Here is an 18,209-nt window from a genome sequence, read left to right as displayed (position 1 = left end):
AACACCAAAGCCCGCGCATGCACAGGGAGGCGGCAGCCACCCCCACATGCAGGGATCACATTCTCAGGCTTGCCCCAGGCCGACTAAGGATGCCACATCCCTCCGAAAACCTGCAGCTCCCTGACTGCCAACCAGGCATCTTCTGATGGGTTCCTCAGACTTTCCCTGTAGCAGCCCCTCCCTCCACAAAGGGGTCACCTGTCCTGGTTCAGTTCCTTCCCCATCATTTGCTGAATGCAAGAAAACCACAGCATGGGTGTTGAGAAGTGATGGTAATCTGTTAAGATGATCAAGAGTGCTCTCCTCGCTTTCTCTAGCTTAGTGCTGCTAAAAGGAGATTGGGAAGGTGCTGTGGAAAGGGCTCTGCGAGAGAAGCATCAGCACCACTGAGGACTCTGTTAAAAATATAAACTCACGGGCCCACCTCAGAAGAAAGGCTGTTGGATTTCTGGGATTCTGCAGAACAGGCCACAGACGTGTGTTATCCTTCAAATAAGGGGAGGTATGATCTTGAAAGGGGTTCAGAGATCCTGAGGACTGGCATGGTAACCACGTGCCAGGTTGCCATTACCATGGGCTTTGGGGACAGGGCTGCTGCCCAGGGCATTGGGAGGAGACATGCAACCCAGGTTGTTGGGGGATCACCAATCCTCAGTAGGTCTGGGCAGACATGGCTGCCATTGCTGTGGGCCCAGAAGACAGAACATCCAGCAAGGAGGGTAACAGTTGATCCCTACAACGTAATGGAATTTGCCAGGCTTTCTAGGGCCACACAACTTGCATCTTCTTCTTAACTTCTCCTTTTGGAATGGGAATGTCTATCTATGCCTATCCTACCACGGTTTTTTGGAAGCAGAGAATTTGTCTCTTTCAAAGGATCACATATGGATGGGAATTTTGCCTCAAACTGAATCACATCTGGAGTTCTACCCACACTTGATTCAGATCAAATTTAAAGGAGATTCGGGCCTTTCACTTGAAGCTGGAAAGGGTTAAGACCTCAGGGCTGTCAGGATTGAGTAAAGGTATTGTGCAAGTGAGAACAATGTAAATTTTGGAAACCCAAAGGGCTGAGTGTTATGCGTTGAACGTTGTCCACCCACCAAATTCATATGCGGTGAAAGATTAGCCCCAAGAACTTCACCATAAGAATGTATTGGGAGATAGGACCTTTAAAGGAGTGATTAAATTTAAATTAGGCCAACTGGGTGATCCTTAAACCAATGACTGGTATCCTCATGATGAAAGAGAATTTGGACATACAGAGAAACACCCGAATCTGTGTGGAACCAGAGGAAAAACCTTGGAGGAAAAAGTGAAAAGGTGGCCACCTGCAAGCCAAAGAGGGAGACCTCAGGAGAAACCAAACCTGTCTTTACTTTGACCTCGAATTCTAGGCTGCGGCATCCCATAGAGCAACACCGGGAAAACATCACATGTTGGCCAGGAAGCAGAAGCAGGAGAGGGGAAAGCCCAGTCGGAGCCTTTATTGCAGTGTTTTGAGGAAAGACAAGGCAGGGCAGGATGAACAACCTAGAACCGGCGAGTGGGCCCTGGCTGTCCCTGATTGTCTGGTACCTGGTCCTGGGTTGATTTTGGGCAGTGGAAATATTGGCTTAGTGTGTCAGACCTTGAAAAAGAGATGTTGGGGGGTTTGGACTCTTTTCGTAAGTCTGCATAAAAAGGGGGGTGCCCTTGTAAAGCCCTCTCCTATCTGTATGAACTGGTTAGTCATGGGAGAGGCAGCCTCTCGCTCACAAGCAAGGTCACAAATGTCAGAGCACCAAGAATACAGAAAATAAAGTAAATGGAATAGGCCCTGTGATGAACAGATTCCAAATACAGGAACACAAAGTCAGATTTAAAAAAAAACCACAATTAGAACAGAGCATTTGTCAGAAAAGAAAACAGGTACTGTGGGACCTTCTTTCCTGTTCTGAACAATTTCTCCCCTCCTCTCTTTCCTGCGGCTCTATCCCCAGACTGGATGTGCGATTCTAGGTCCCCAGTGAAGCCATGGGCTGACATGAGACAGAGAGAGACAGATCCTATAGAGAGGGGAAATCTCTGGCTCTCGGAGGTGGCCTTTTGGATGCTGGAGGTAGCACTCATCACTGTCCCCGGCTCGAGGTAAGAGGGAGGCTTCTGGTCACTGATGAGTCTGTTTGTGGTCTCTCCCTTGCCCTGGAGCCCCTGCTGAGCTGTCCTCCTCCGATGTCTGCAGTTCAAGTGTGCACTTGCTTCTTCCCTAAGACTGGCCAAGGGCTGTCTGGCTCTCCTAGGTTTCACTATCCCTACTGTTCACAATGAGAGCTCTGGCTGTGAGTGGATTTGGACTTCTTCAGAGGCTGACTCTGACATGGCTTTTTGAAAAGGAATTTCCAGTCTTTGCTCTCCTGGAGTGAAGTCACTGATACATATGCCCGAGCTTGCCCTTTCCACCGCAGGAATGGATTATTTTGTGCTCAAATATTTCTGCTTTATGTTTGAAAGGATCGTGGAAACTCTTCCCTCTGGAATGGGGGATCCTAGCTCTGCATTCTGTCCTTAATATCATCCTGATTTCAATCTTGTACAATCATCTGTCCCTTCAATTGGGACTGAATTCTCATCCTGAAACTTTGGAGCCTTTGGGGTACTGGGATCCAACTACACGGGGTGTTCCCTCAGCCCTCCACAGGGCTCTAACAGCACCTGCGATGCTAGCAGGTTTCTACCCAACACGGTCTGGAGACGAGCCAGTGTGACATTAAAAGCCGAGCTGCTGAGGAGGGCACTGTAGTGGAACCACTTTCAACTGGTGCTGGGACTCTCCCTCCAGATTTAGCTTCAACTCGCCATCGAACCAGCTTGTGGGGCACCCAGGAGGCTCAGTCAGTTAAGTGTCTGCCTTCAGCTCAGGTCATGATCTCGGGATCCTGGCATCAAGTCCCACGTCCAGGTCCCTGCTCAGTGGGGAGTCTGCTTCACCGTCTCCCTCTGCCATGCCTCCCCCTCCCTGCTTGTGTTCTTTCTAATAAATAAATAAAATCTTAAAAAAAAACACAGCTTGTTAAAAATAAATTTCCTATTACACTGGCAACCAGCATTCATGGTGGAGCAGAGTATGGTGTGGTTACTGGAGCCCTTAGTGGCTCCTGATACCCATGTACCTTCTGAAGGGTTTCCACGTCTTAGGTCTTCTCTTAATGTTAGCTAAGGGTCAGGGCACCTCTCAGCCTTAACTTCTTCCCTGAACTTCTAAAATTCTTGTTGCCTTAGGTGTTGCTATTCCTTAGCTAGAGTCTGTTGTTCCCTGTACGGGAAACAAATCTGTCCTCTCCCCGAAACGCAACAGTCTCCCTACAATCTAAGGCTTTTTTTTATAGAACATTGATGAACTACAGTCCACAATAAAAGCTGCCCATGCCATTGCCCGGAAGACCTGCACATGCATAGGAATCCATGCAGAACTGCCTCCCAGCAGGCTCCAGCCCTCGCTACCTGACTGTATTCACGCTTACGGGATACGCCCACGAGTACACTGCTGGGAAACCACTCGGGTTCACCTCACTGTGGAGCCAGCATCAAATCCACTCAATTTCACTCAAAAACCATTTGATTAAACTACTGTTTTCAGGATGCTAGGCATCAGAATGAGGCCAAGCTGCTGTATTCACCTCCACTCTGCCCACGTGTCCCATGCTGACGTGGCCGACGACACACCAACATGCCTCAGTGTCCTCCTTTGAATGGCATGTGGCTCCTCCTTACACTCACGGTTGACTTTTCCAGAATGACGGATGAATTAACAACAGGATACTGTACAAAAACATACAACCTATTTTTTTCTGGTATGATTAAAGGATTTTATGTTCCTTATCCAGGAAAAGCAGAGCCTGCATATAATCAAGTCTTGCCTCATGAACAGAAAGGGGCTGACATCTGGATAACACACAGAAATCACTGCGGTGGTGTTCACCAGCCACCATCTGGGATTATAAGAGCAACACATGCATGAAAGATGGAGGAGAGGAAGTAAAAAGACACAAAGGTGGTCACCAGGCCAAGGATGCTCTGGGTGGCTCTGGACTCAGCAGAGGGTCTGGGGGAGACGTTATTAGGCCTGTGAACGTGCTGGACCCGCTGCCTATGCCTGTGCAGGATGAAAACCATGGAGCCACTGGCCCAGATCATGAGCCCAGAAAATAAAAATTCGGAGATTATCATCAACAGGGCATAGAGCGGGGCTGTGACTGTCTCATGAGCTACAGTGAAACGGTACCGTAAATCTCCTTTGTGATGTTCCTCATGCTCCATTTATCAGACACATGTAACAAATACACATGAAAAATTAAATTTACAAACATGTGCATGATCCAGCAGAGGGAGATGGAGAAGCCAACATACTCTGGGGCTTTCACTTTAAGATCCTTCCAACAGGAGTTCATGGGGCTGATCATGATGGTCTGGAACACTCTCAAGAGGCAGGTGGTGCTAATGGACACTCCCCTGCTCACCCTCCGAACATACAAAAGAAGTCTGCATCCTGTTAAGCTTTGCCTGAATCTGTTCCAACCCACAGAATCCCTTCTCCAGATGTGAACACTTACTCAGACGTCCTTCCTTACAGGCTCGGACTCTCAGGCTGCAATAGAAAATACTCACTGGACTCCTTCTGGAGGAAGGATGGGGCTCGGTGTGAAGGTCACGGCAGCCAGTACATGTAAGGGAGGGTGGCAGCCAGACCCTGAGAGAAGGCTTTCCCTCCCCTCCCCTCAGGATTGCAATTATCATTTCACATGTGGTGGCAATGACAGCGGAGGCTTCAGTAGCTGACGGTATTTCTGAAAAACTTTCTCCCACTGCTAATTACCAAAACCAATTACAAGTTTGTGAGTATCTCCAAAGAGACTGTTGTCTAGTTTAAGACAGGCTCCTACTTTTTCATGATCCCTGATGGCAGATAGGGTCTCACATGGAAGGGGCAGTAAATACTGAAGGGGCTGGCAGTGAGACGTGTGTGTCTCGCAGGTGTCCCTGATTCCCTGAGAAGTTCTTCCACTAAAAATCTAGTTCATTCTTAGTTCAGTCTGCTAAGCTGCATCGTTACTTAAGAATTTAGAAAATACGTGGAATCAGACAGGGTCCAACAAGAATTTCTAATGAGATAAAAGGGAGAACGTGCCAGTAATTTTTTTAAAGATTTAATTTAATTTATCTATTTATTTGAGACAGAGAGAGAGAAAGCAAACGGGGAAGAGCAGAAGGAAGAGAAGCAGACTATGTGCTGAGCTCGATCTTGTGACCCTGAGATCATGACCTGAGCTAAAATCAAGAGTTGGACACTTAACTGACTGAGCCAACCAGGCGCTCCAGAACATACCAACAATTTATGTTAGAAATCATGGTAGGGCGCCTGGGTGGCACAGCGGTTAAGCGTCTGCCTTCGGCTCAGGGCGTGATCCCGGTGTTATGGGATCGAGCCCCACATCAGGCTCCTCCGCTATGAGCCTGCTTCTTCCTCTCCCACTTCCCCTGCTTGTGTTCCCTCTCTCGCTGGCTGTCTCTCTCTCTGTTGAATAAATAAATAAAATCCTAAAAAAAAAAAAAAAAGAAATCATGGTAATCATTTTTCTAACTGCATGCAAATTAAACTGGAAATAACATGCAAATATCCTAGCAAGTGAGTTTACTAACGTTGACCCTAGCAATGATAGGAAGTCTAAAATAGTATCCTCATGAGAAAGAGTGATGTTCGTGTCCCTCAGAAATAAAAGTAACAGGATTCGATGATTCAACAAGCAGATTCTGCCATTCTTCTAACGATCAGAGAAGCCAATCACTCTCTCTCAAGTCAACAGCACTGAGCGGTTACCAGAGGTCCTTACACTTACCTTTGCTACTTTTCAATAGGGAGCCCTTGCTGCCCATTTAATTAATGAAGATATATAACATTTATGAGCCAAAAGTCACTGCTATGGCTTTACCAAAAGACAAATACGATCTCAACAAGGTCCACTATCCATCTCCCTGTGAGGGTTTTTCTTTTTCTTTTTTTTTTTTTAAAGATTTTATTTATTCATTTGACAGAGATACAGACAGCCAGCGAGAGAGGGAACACAAGCAGGGGGAGTGGGAGAGGAAGAAGCAGGCTCATAGCAGAGGAGCCCGATGTGGGACTCGATCCCACAACGCCGGGATCACGCCCTGAGCCAAAGGCAGACGCTTAACGACTGAGCCACCCAGGCGCCCCACCCCTGTGAGGGTTTTTCATCCATGTGAGAAGTTGGAGGAACCACAGTCCACCTAGCACCACACCTAGTTTTTTTTTTTTTTAACTTAAATTCAATTTAGTTAACAGACAGACCTCTTAAATTTTGCTAAATTTTCCCTATATCCCCCCTACTCATCAGAGATAGAACTTAGTGATTCATTAGTTGCCTATAACACCCAGTGCTCATTACATCAAGTGCCCTCCTTAATGCCCATCACCCAATTACCCCATTCCCCTACCCACCACCCCTCCAGCCACCCTCAGTTTGTTTCCTATAGATAAGAGTCTCTTAATGGCTTACCTCCCTCTCTGTTTTCATCTTATTTTCCTTCCCTTCCCCTATGTTCATCTGTTTTGTTTCTTAAAATCCACATGAGTGAAATCTTATGGTGTTTGTCTTTCTCTGACTTACTTCGCTTAGCTTAATACCCTCTAGTTCCATCCATGTTGTTGCAAATGGCAAGATTTAGGGGATTTTTGATGGCTGAGTAATATTCCATTCTGTATGTATATACCACATCATCCTTACCCATTCATCTGTCCATGGACATCTGGGCTCTTTCCATAGTTTGGCTCTTGTGGATATTACTGCTATAAACATTGGGGTGCATGTGCCCCTCTGAATCACTATATTTGTAGCCTCTGGATAAATACCCAGTAGTGCTACTGCTGGGTGATAGAGTAGTTCTCTTTTTAACTTCTTGAGGAACCTCCATACTGTCTTCCACAGTGGATGTAGCGGTTTGCATTCCCACCAACAGTATAAGAGGGTTCCCCTTTCTTCACATCTTCACCAACACCTGTTGTTTCCCGGGTTGTTAATTTTAGCCGACCGGACCACATCTTTTTTTTTTTTTTTTAATGTTCAATGGGACCACATCGACTTCTGATACCAACTCAAGTTCAGGGTTCCTAAAACCACGCACAGTTTTCAGAATTCTCCAGGACTCACAGAAGTCACTGAGAGCTGTTGTACTCACCACTATGGTTTATTAATCTGCATCTGAAAGGACAGGATACAGATTAATACCAGACAGGGAAGAAGTGTATGGGGTAGAGTCCAGGAAAAGTATGAAAGCAGAGTTCCAGTGTCCCCTCTATGAAGTGACGGATGTTTTACTCTCCAGACACCAATATTTGACAATCCTCATAGCATACTGCCACCAGGGATGTTCACCCAAACCTAGGTGCTTACGCTTTTTACTGGAGTTCAATCATGTACTGACTGGATAGCTGGTGTTTATTCTCCTGTTTTAGGGAAGTCCGGCTGTTATCTCTCGTGTTCAGCCCCTCCAGAAGCGGATCTAATGCTGCATGGCCCAAGGTCCCATCATAACTCATTACCAGACTGTCTGGTGGCCATGCCCTGAGATAAACAAAGGCAATACTATGAGCATGACAGTCCAAGGGGTGGAGATTATCTTCTAGGGTGCGATGGTAAACGACAGACCTCTGTTAAATTTTGCTAAAATTTCCCTATATCCCCCCTACTCAACCAATATCTTAGTATAGGAATAGACCCATATGGCTGTCAACTCATTCTGCAAACACAAGAACATGCATGTAAATGTTGACACACTCATGCACACGCGCACATACACACACACACAGTACACACACTCACGACTCAAACACACAGAAATACACACTCACATACAGTCCTTCCCATTCTGGCATATACAGACTCACACCCACAAAACTCATGCGCACCGACCACACACAGACTCACACTCACATTGATACACACTTGCAATGCACACCCGAACACTACTGTCCTACTTAATTTCACAAAAATCCTCATAAAGTCACCAGGTGTATGCTTCTCAGAAAAATGTCTGCATCAAGTCATTCTTTTCACGTGTCCAAGACTGTAAATGCAAGAAAGAGGAGCCATGTCTGCAACTGCACTCTTCCAACTGCACATCCCAGGAACACATTTTCAATGCGCAGCATTTCAGAACTTCTCTGAGCTCTGGCTCTGGCAATGCAGGGTGTGGTGAAAAATTTGGTGGCGAATGGCAGTTCATGAGTCGTCACACAGCAGGAGAACACAGGCAGAGGGGAAGAGTGCAAAGGATGGCATAAACCACAGAAACTTATTTCCTCAGAGTTTTTAGGTGACAAATCCAAGATCTAGGTGTCACCAGGCTGGTTTCTTCTGAGGCCTCTCTCCTTCCTTGAACATGGCCACCTTCTCCCTGTGTGTTGTTCACACGGCCTTTTTCTGGCCTTGTACATCTGCGTTGCTGCTGTTTCCTAACTTCCTCTTCTTGTAAGGACACCAGTCATACTGTATTAGGGTGCCCTGCAACGGCCTCATTTTTAACCTAATCATCTCTCTGAAGGCCTCATCTCCACACTCTGATGTTGTAGGTATTAGGGCTATGAAATATGAATTCTGGGATACACAATTCAATTCCTAACAGGAATACAGAGAGTGGGAGGTGAGAGAGTATGCAAGATAAAAAGGCACACAGGGCTTAAAGGGTGCGCTATGTTTCAAGTGCACTGCAGGGCTTAAGGACACAAGGGGACAATGTGCACGGAAGTTAAGGGTGTAACACACAGATATTAGTTTGGGGGCCTAAGGGCACGCTGGTCATAAGAACAAGGGGAAAAATGGGGAAGGCAGATCATCAGCAATAGTAAGGGGAAGGGTGGGAAAGCCCAGGACAATTCATGTCCATGTGGGCTTAGAGAACAGAAGGGAGGAAACGTACATTTTGTAGGATTTAAAGGTTAGTTGACGGTGGGACACAACACTACAACACGTGGACAGATGAAAGCAGAACTCTTTATTACTAACAGCTCCAAAGAGGAGGGGATGCCAGGCAGCGCCACACTGTGGGGAGGGGACTGTACGTGGGGACAGGGTAACAGCAAGCTAGAGCTACAGCAGCAGTTTATGTATGGACACAGAGTGAGGGGAGCTAATTCCCTAGAGTTCCCACTGAACTGGCTGGTTTGATACATTTCACAGGTTCCAGAATGTAAAGCTGTCCCTCGTTGTCTGGTACCTCACCCTGGGTGGTCACACCTGCTGCAAAGTGGCTCAGCTTGTGTGAGCCCAGTGAGGGAAATGGTTAGGGCGTGGGTTGATCAGCTGCTTAACAGGGGGAACTGACTGCTTTGTAGCTGGAACCTTGAAATAGCATCGATATGAAAGACAACAACAAATATGTGATGACACTATGTTCTTGGAGTATAGATATGGTGGACATGGTTAGTGGTCCAGGACAAAGATTGAGGGTGGAAGGGGAGCTGAAACCTCGCTGGGGGGATAATGGTGTTAGGGAAACACAATGGGTGTGGGTGATGAAGTCAGCCGGGAAGACAGTGGGAATGAAAAGACTAAGGGCAACACCTCAGAGGCAAAGGTTATAAGCATCTTCTATTATCACTGATTAAGTTTTCTCACTTGGTTATGATGCCATCTACTAGACCTGTTCGTTTTCAAGGTGCTTTTCCCCTGCTTCATTAATAAGTAATTGCTGGAGTAATACATTTTTTATTTTTTAAAAGATTTTATTTGAGAGGAAGTGAGAGCCCATGTGCAAGTAGGGAGAGGGACAGAGGAGGAGAGAGGATCCCAAAAGACTCAAAGCTGAGTGTGGACCCTGACTTGGGGCTTGATCTCATGACTCTGAGATTGTGACCTGACCTGAAACCAAGAGTTGGAGCTTAATGGACTGAGTCACCCAGGTGTCCCTGGAGTGATAATTTTGACATTGCTTGAACAACTTACCTCTCATCTAAGTATTTTAGCATCTACTGATGATTTTTATTTGAGTCAGTTATCAGATGATGGTTGCAACATTCTACTACCTTTTCTTCAAGTTTTTAATTAAATTCCAGTTAGTTAACATGCATTGCAATATTGGTTTCAGGAACAGAATTTAGTGATTCATCATGACATACAACACCAGTGCTCATCAAACCAAGTGCCCTCAGGGCACCTGGGTGGCTCAGTAGGTTAAGCATCTGCCTTTGGTTCAGGTCATGATCCCGGAGTCCTGAGATCAAGCCCCACATCCGGCTCTCTGCTCAGCAGGGAGCCTGCTTCTCCATCTCCCTCTGCCTGCCACTCTGCCTACTTGTGTACTCTATCAAATAAAAAAACAAAAACATAAAACAAAATAAAAAAACAAGTGCCCTCTTTAATACTCATCACCCATCTAGTCCATCCCCCACCCACCTCCCTCCATCAACCCTGTTTGTTCTCTATCTTTAAGAGTCTCTTGTGGCTGTTTCACGCTCTCCTTTTTTTCTTTTCCCCCTTCCTATATGTTCATCTGTTTTCTTTCTTAAATTCCACATATGAGTGAAATCAGATGGTATTTGTCTTTCTCTTTTTTCATTTAGCGTAATACACTCTAGCTCTATCCATGTCATTATAAATGGCAAGATTTCATTCTTTTTTATGGCTGAGTGATATGCCATTGTATATATTTACCACATCTTCTTTATCCATTCATCAACTGATAGACATTTGGTCCCTTTCTGTAATTTGGCTATTGTTGATAATGCTGCTATAAACGTAGGGGTGCATATATCCCTTGCAATCGCTATTTTTGTATCCTTTGGGTAAATATCTAGAAGTGCAATTGCTTGATCATAAGGTAGTTCTATTTTTAGCTTTTTGAGGAACCACCACACTGTTCTCCAGAGTGGCTGCACCAGTTTGCATTCCCAGCAGAGTAAGAGGGCTCCCCTTTCTATGCTTCCTAACCAACACTTGTTGTTTCCCGTGTTGTAAATTTTAGTCATTCCTACAGGTGTGAGGTGATAGCTCATTGTCATTTTCATTGTATTTCCCTGATGTTGAGTGATGTTGAGCATCTTTTCATGTGTCTGTTAGTCATGTGTATGTCTTCTTTGGAAAAATGTCTACCCACGTCTTCTGCCCATTTTTTAACTGGATTACTTGTGTTTTAGTTGTTGAGTTCGATAAGTTCTATACAAATTTTTTGGATACTAACCCTTACCAGACAGGTCATTTGCAAACTCTTCTCACATTCTGAAGGTTGCCTTTTAGTTTTATTGATTGGCTCCTTTGCTCTGCAGAAGCATTTTATCTTGATGAAGTTCCAGTAGTTTATTTTTGCTTTTGTTTCCCTTGCCTCTAGCAAGGTATCTAGTAAGAAGTTGCTATGGGCAAGGTCAAAGAGGTTACTGCCTGTGTGCTCCCATAGGATTTCAGTGGTTTCCTGTCTCACATTTAGGTCTTTCAACCATTTTGATTTTATTTTTGTGTATGCTGTAAGAAAGTGGTCCAGTTTCGTTCTTTGGCATGTTGCTCTCCAGTTTTCTCAACACCATTTATTGAAGAGGCTGTCTTTTTCGCATTGAATACCCTTTCTTGCTTTGGTGAAGATTAGTTGACCATGTAGTTGTGGGTTAATTTCTGGGTTGTTTTTCTGCCCCATTGATCTATGTGTGTGTGTTTGTGCCAGTACCATACAGTCTTGATCACTATAGCTTTGTAATATAACTTGAAGTTTGGAATAGTGATGCCCCCAGCTTTTGTTTGGTTTGGTTTTTCAAGATTGCTTTGGCTATTCAGGGTCTTTTGTGGATCCATACAAATTTGAGGATTGATTGTTCTAGCTCTGTGAAAAACACTGATGGTATTTTGATACGGTTTGCATTAAATGTGTAGATTGCTTTCAGTAATATAAAATTTTAACAATAATTATTCTTCCAATCCATGAACATGGAATGCTTTTCCATTTCTTTGAGTCATCTTCAACTTCTTTTATCAGTGTTTCACAGTTTTCAGAGTACAGATCTTTTACCTTTTCAGTTAGGTTTATTCCTAGGTATCTTACGGTTTTCGGTGCTATTGTAAATGGGATCAATCCCTTAATTTCTTTTCCTGGTGCTTCAATGTTGGTATAGAGAAATACAACTTCTCTATGTTGATTTTGTCTTCTGTGACTTTAGTGAATTCGTGTATTGGTTCTAGCAATTTCTTAGTGGAGTCTTTTCAGTTTTCTATAGAGTATCATGTCATCTGCCAATAGGGAAGTTTGGCTTATTCCTTGCCACTCTGGATGCCTTTTATTTCTCTTTGTTCTCTGATGCTAAGACAGGACTTCCAGTACTATGTTAAATCAGTGGTGAGAGTAGACATTCCTGTATTGCTCCTGAATGTAGAGGAAAGGCTCTCAGTTTTTGCCCATGAGGATGATATTAGCTGTGGGTTTTTCTGTATATGGCCTTTATGATATAGAGGCATGTTCCCTCTATCCCTACTTTGTTGGGGTTTTTATCAAGAATGGATATTGTAGGGGCGCCTGGGTGGCGCAGTCGTTAAGCGTCTGCCTTTGGCTCAGGGCGTGATCCCAGCATTCTGGGATCAAGCCCCACATCAGGCTCCTCTGCTGGGAGCCTGATTCTTCCTCTCCCACTCCCCCTGCTTGTGTTCTCTCTCTCGCTGGCTGTCTCCGTCAAATAAATAAATAAAATCTTAAAAAAAAAAAAAGAATGGATATTGTACTTTGTCAAATGCCTCTTCTGCATCTGTTGAGAGGATCATATGGTTCTTAATCCCTCTTTTACTAATGTGGTGTATCATGTTGACTTGTGATATTGAACCACCCTTGCAGTGACCCTCCCACTGCCTTTATATGTGTATTACTTAGCAATCCTGTGTAAAGGAGAGGTTTCCTTTTTCCCTTCCCTATGTCTATTATCACAGTAGACACAATTCAAGATTTCCTTCCTCTTTGCAGTGACATATTACTATATATATTTTTTGCTGCGCAAATTATTCCAAATTTGTCTGCTGGAGGTTCTTCACCCTGGCTACATCCCATCGAGTGTTGTTTGTTATCACAAGTTAAAATATACAGAACATAAAATGCACCACCATTTCAGAGTGTACAACACATTAGCATTTCACACATTCACAATGTTGTACAACCATCACCACTACCTACTTCATCATCCTACACAGAAAACTAGCACCATTAAGCAATACAGATGACCCCTGAACAACCCTAGTCTGAAGGACGCCAGTCCACTCACATGTGGAATTTTTAGAGATCAATACTGTAAACTATTTTCTCGTATAATTTTAACATTTTCTTTTCTCTAGCTTACTTTATCATAAGAATACACACAGACTGGGGCGCCTGGGTGGCGCAGTCGTTAAGCGTCTGCCTTCGGCTCGGGGCGTGATCCCAGCGTTCTGGGATCGAGCCCCACATCAGGCTCCTCCGCTAGGAGCCTGCTTCTTCCTCTCCCACTTCCCCTGCTTGTGTTCCCTCTCTCGCTGGCTGTCTCTCTGTGTCAAATTAATAAATAAAATCTTTAAAAAAAAAAAAAAAAAGAATACACACAGACTACAATACACTGAACATATAGTATGTGTTAACCGACTGTTATCTGTAAGGCTTCTGATCAACAGTAGGTATTAGTAGTTAAGTGTCTGGGGAGTCAAAACTTATATGCAGGTTTTGACTGAAAAAGGGATGGGCACCCCAACCCCCATTTTGTTCCAGGGGCAGCTGTAATCTCCATTTCCTCCTGCTCCCATATCCCAGCAATGACTGCCTTTCTTTATTTTCTGAATCAACACATTGAAGACTCACCTCATATTCTCCCTTCCCTAGCCTATATTAGGGACCACTTCTTCAAGGAATTGAGTGTTTTTATGTAGACTGATTTTTTTGGTTTTGTTTTTATTAAGACTTTAGTTAACATACAGAACAATATTAGTTACTGGAGGAGAATTTAGTGATTCATCATTACATATGACACCTGGTGCTGATCACAAGTGCCCTCTTTAATACCTATCACCCATCTAGCCCTTCCCCCACCCATGTCCCTTCATCCACCCTCAGTCCGTTCTCTATCATTAGAGTCTCTCGTGGCTTGTTTCTCTCTCTACTTTTCTTTTCTCCTTCCCACATGTTCATCTGTTTCCCTTCTTAGATTCCACATATGAATGAGATCATATGGTATTTGTCCTTCTCTGACTAGAGGTCTGGCATCCATGCACAGGCTGTTAGCTCGGGTCTACTCCAGCAGCGTCTGTACCTGAGCAGTGGGACTTGATACATGGAGGATGAGTGCAAAAGCAGTGTGCTTTGTGTGCAGCCAACACTTGCGCCCCAAGTGGACAGTGAGGCAGTCTGTGTGCAGCCAACACTGTGCCCTACCTGGACAGTCGGGAGACTCAGCCCCACAACCAGGCTGCAGATGGGAAGGCTTCCCAACAGTGCTGGTCCTGCTTACATGCAACCTCTCCTACCTCACAACTGCGCCCAGGTCTCCCGGCCCACCCTGCCCTTGTCAGGACCAGGATCTGTAGTTCACACCTGATCCCCCCCACATCTGGACCCCTCGACCAGACCTCTCCACCACCTGCAAGACCCAGTTCTTCCCCAAGCCCACAGATCAGGGCTTAGACTGCACTCTCCGTGCAAACACAATCTGAAGCACAAACCCTTTTTCCTCTGCCCCTTCCCCTGCCCTCTCTCTCTCTAGTAAATAAATAAAACCTAAAAATAAAGAAATAAATAAATGAAGCACAAACCCTTCTTCTCACTACCACGTGTTCTGCCCTCTCCAGGCGGGTCCCAGACTTCCCTCATTCCCACTTCCTTCCAGCCCAGGACCTTGCGCATGCGCTCCAATGGGGCACACTGTGTATGACCCCCTCGCCCCACCCCCGGGACCTGAAATCAGTGTCCCCTAAAATCTGAATGCCCTCGAGGGCGGCACCAGAGTCGTGGGACTCGTTACTGAATACACGCGGTTAAAGGCGCCACCAGACTCTAGTCCAAAACACTCCCTCTCACAGGACACTCACACCTGCCTGTCGCGTGCATGCAGGCTCCGGAGCAGCTGTGAGCTCTGAGCTGAGTTGCCCGCAGCACGCAGTCCCCCTCCTCCTTGGGCCCGGAAGCACTACCACACCAGTGTCAGCCCACATTCCCTGGCAACTAACCTTGCAGAAGGAAGATCCGCCGCTCTAAATCGGTCCTTCCGCCGGAAGAGAGAAGGGCGTGTGTGGGCGCGAAGCCACCTGGGAAAACGCGAGGGTCACCTGACCCTGGTCCCAAGTGCGCAGGCGCCGGGAGGCAGTAGCCACACCCACATGCCGAAACTCGCCCCTCCCCCCAGCTCGCGCTTGCGCAGAGGCGGCCCACGAAGGCCCGCCCCGCCCAGAACCTGGCGTCTTCAACGGCGCACCCAGCCTTGGCTGATGGGGTCCTCAGACTTTTCGTTATAGCAGTCCCTCGCTGCCCACAGGAATCACCAGTCCTGGTTCCGTTGCTTCCCCTTCATTCGCTAATTGCAAGGAACCTGCAGTATGTTGAGATGTGATTGTAGCGTGTAGAGGATCAGGTGTGCCCTGCTTTTTTCTCTAGTGCTACCGAAAGAGGGACTGGTGTTGGGCGGATGCTGTGGAAACACGGTTCTGGGGGGAGAAGCATCAGCACCCCCAGAGACTGTTGAAAAGGCTCATTCATGGGCCCCGCCGCAGCTGTATCTCAATTTCTTAGAGTGGGGTTCTCCAGTAGATTGGGTTTCAACAGGAATTCAGGAGATGCACAAACACACTATTTTGAGAGGCAATGTCTGGTCAAGTTGTCCTCGAGCCTGGATTCCCGTTAGGATCACCTGGGAGATCTTTGCAGAACGACCATCTCCTGCGCCCAGTTCCTGCTCATAGTGGCCATCTTACCCCTGTGTACTTTCATGGTGGAAGGGGCTCTCTGGGGTCATTTTTACAAGGTGAATGTTTTCATTCACAAGAGCTCATCCTTATCACTTATGCATCTCCCCAAGCTGCCTCTCCAAATGTCATCACACTGGCGGTTAGATTTCATCATGTGATTTGGGAGTGGGGAGGAATAAATATGTAGTCTCTTATATTGATATAAAACCTTAGCAGATGTTTAACAAGATACACATTTTTATTTATTTTTTTATTATGTTCAGTTAGCCAGAGTATAGTACATCATTAGTTTTTGATGTAGTGTTCAATGATTCACCCCTCCCTTCTATAAACCTCAATTTGTTTCCCGGAGTCCAGAGTCTCTCATGGTTTGTCTCCCTCTCTGATTTCTTCCCATTCAGTTTTCCCTCCCTACCCCTGTGGTCCTCCGTGCTATTCCTTATGTTCCACATATGAGTGAAACCATATGATAATTTCCTTTCTCTCCTTGACTTATTTCACTTAGCATCATCTCCTTCAGTTCCATCCATGTCGATGCAAATGGTGGGATATTACTCAGGCATCAGGAAGGATGAATACACATTTATTTTCTAAAAGTTCTTACATCAAAAACATGGGGGACCAAAAGCATGCTGGTTACTCTGTTCAGAGTGTCACCTTCTGAAATCAAGGTGTCAATCAGCCTGGGCTTCCATCGCCAGAGCCTGGGGAAGAATTCACTTCCATAATCTTTTAGGTTGTTGGCACAGTTCATTTCCTTCTTATGGTTTCCACATGCGCCTCCACCTACACTTCAGCTTCAAAGACAGGACTAGTCTGTTCAATCCCTCTTATGCTTCAAATCTCTGATTTCTTCTTCTATTGAATCTCTCTGGCTTCTCTCTTTTGAGGCCTCATAGAATTACTCTGGATCCACCACATAATCTGGGATAACATCTCTTTATAAGGTCAGCGCATTAGTAACCTTAAGCCCCCCAAATTCCTTTCACTTGGTAGCATAACTAAGCCAAGAGAGAAACCCCCAAATTGCAGATCTGGCCATTGTATTATATCAGTAGAATTTTTGCAATGAAAAAAAAATACTTTAGAAATTATTAATCTATAACTCTATTACCTCTGGTTCCCTTTTCTTATGGTTTCTTACAATGTAAAAAACACAGGAGCGATACCCTTAAATTTTTCGGGTATCCCATATTTTCTTGTTACATTAAAGTGCACAAATGAAGATTATTAAAGCTCATGTAGGCAAAATAGTGTTAGATTCTAGAAATATCACAACACATAAAAGAATCTTCATCAGATCAGTATTAGGGCATTAAATTTATTTGACCCAGAACCATTCATGAATAAATATGCAGAGTTTGGGACGGGACAGCTCTTACTAACACCTGCACTGCTGGATACCAGTAAACAGCGTCTCCAGCCTGAACCATGGAGGTCACACCCTACTTCTGATTTCCCCGAGGAATGGTGAGAATGCGGGTAAGTGTCCCTATCCAAGACTGCACCTTCCCTCCTATATTGTATGTTCTATGTCACGATGTGAAGGGTGCATTTTACAGAAGCAAGAGTTTTGCCTCCTGAGCTGAAATTAGAAACTGTCCATAATGCTTGTGATTTGAGCATAAATCAGAACTACGGAATAGAGTTCAGTGGCCTCCACTCTGCCCTGTGCCACTGCCATCCCTCCCAGCTCCCTGGCTCCTCTTCCCCACCATGTGCGCCTCCCACAGCAACATCACCCATGCCTGCACCCGAGAGCTGGGGCCACCTGCTAAACCTCCACACGCCCCTCACCTGCAGTCAACCCTGTCACCCTTCTGCACTGCACTCAAACCTCCTTCCTGTCATCTTTTTAACAGCTGTCCCTACATAAGTACTATTCCAGGGACTACAATGTGACCCTCCTCAACTTCCATCAATCTGCAAACCACAGCATCCGAGTTCTACTTTGTCTTGCAGAACATGCCAGTCCCAGTTCCAGTATCTCAGGCCATTCCCTGGATCCTCTCAGCCCCACACCTTCCAGTACCCCAGCCTGAACTCCTACACAAACCCAATCCTCACCCACAGGCATTAGCCCACCCCTATCATGCCTGACCCTTTCTCCTGGCTCCCCGGCTCCCTCACTGCCTTGTGCCTCTTTTGCCTCTCTCCTTGTGTTCATAGTCTCCTCCAGGGTCCCTCTCCTCTTCCAGCATTCTCGATCTGCTTGGACCACGCTGTTTTCCTCCAAGATCCGCCTGCCCCACAATATTCCCC

At 45.6% G+C, this 18,209-nt stretch overlaps 1 pseudogene; it reads right to left on the bottom strand.

Annotated features, from left to right (window-relative positions):
* Positions 1-972: 972 nt before the first annotated feature.
* Positions 973-4,442, bottom strand: LOC148108320 (vomeronasal type-1 receptor 3-like; annotated as a pseudogene).
* Between the last annotated feature and the right edge of the window lie 13,767 nt (positions 4,443-18,209).

This window comes from Ursus americanus, chromosome 21, assembly GCF_024610735.1.
Source record: "Ursus americanus isolate L20-20 chromosome 21, mUrsAme1.1.p, whole genome shotgun sequence".
NCBI classification, from domain to species: domain Eukaryota; kingdom Metazoa; phylum Chordata; class Mammalia; order Carnivora; family Ursidae; genus Ursus; species Ursus americanus.
This window is presented reverse-complemented; position numbering and strand designations above follow the sequence as displayed.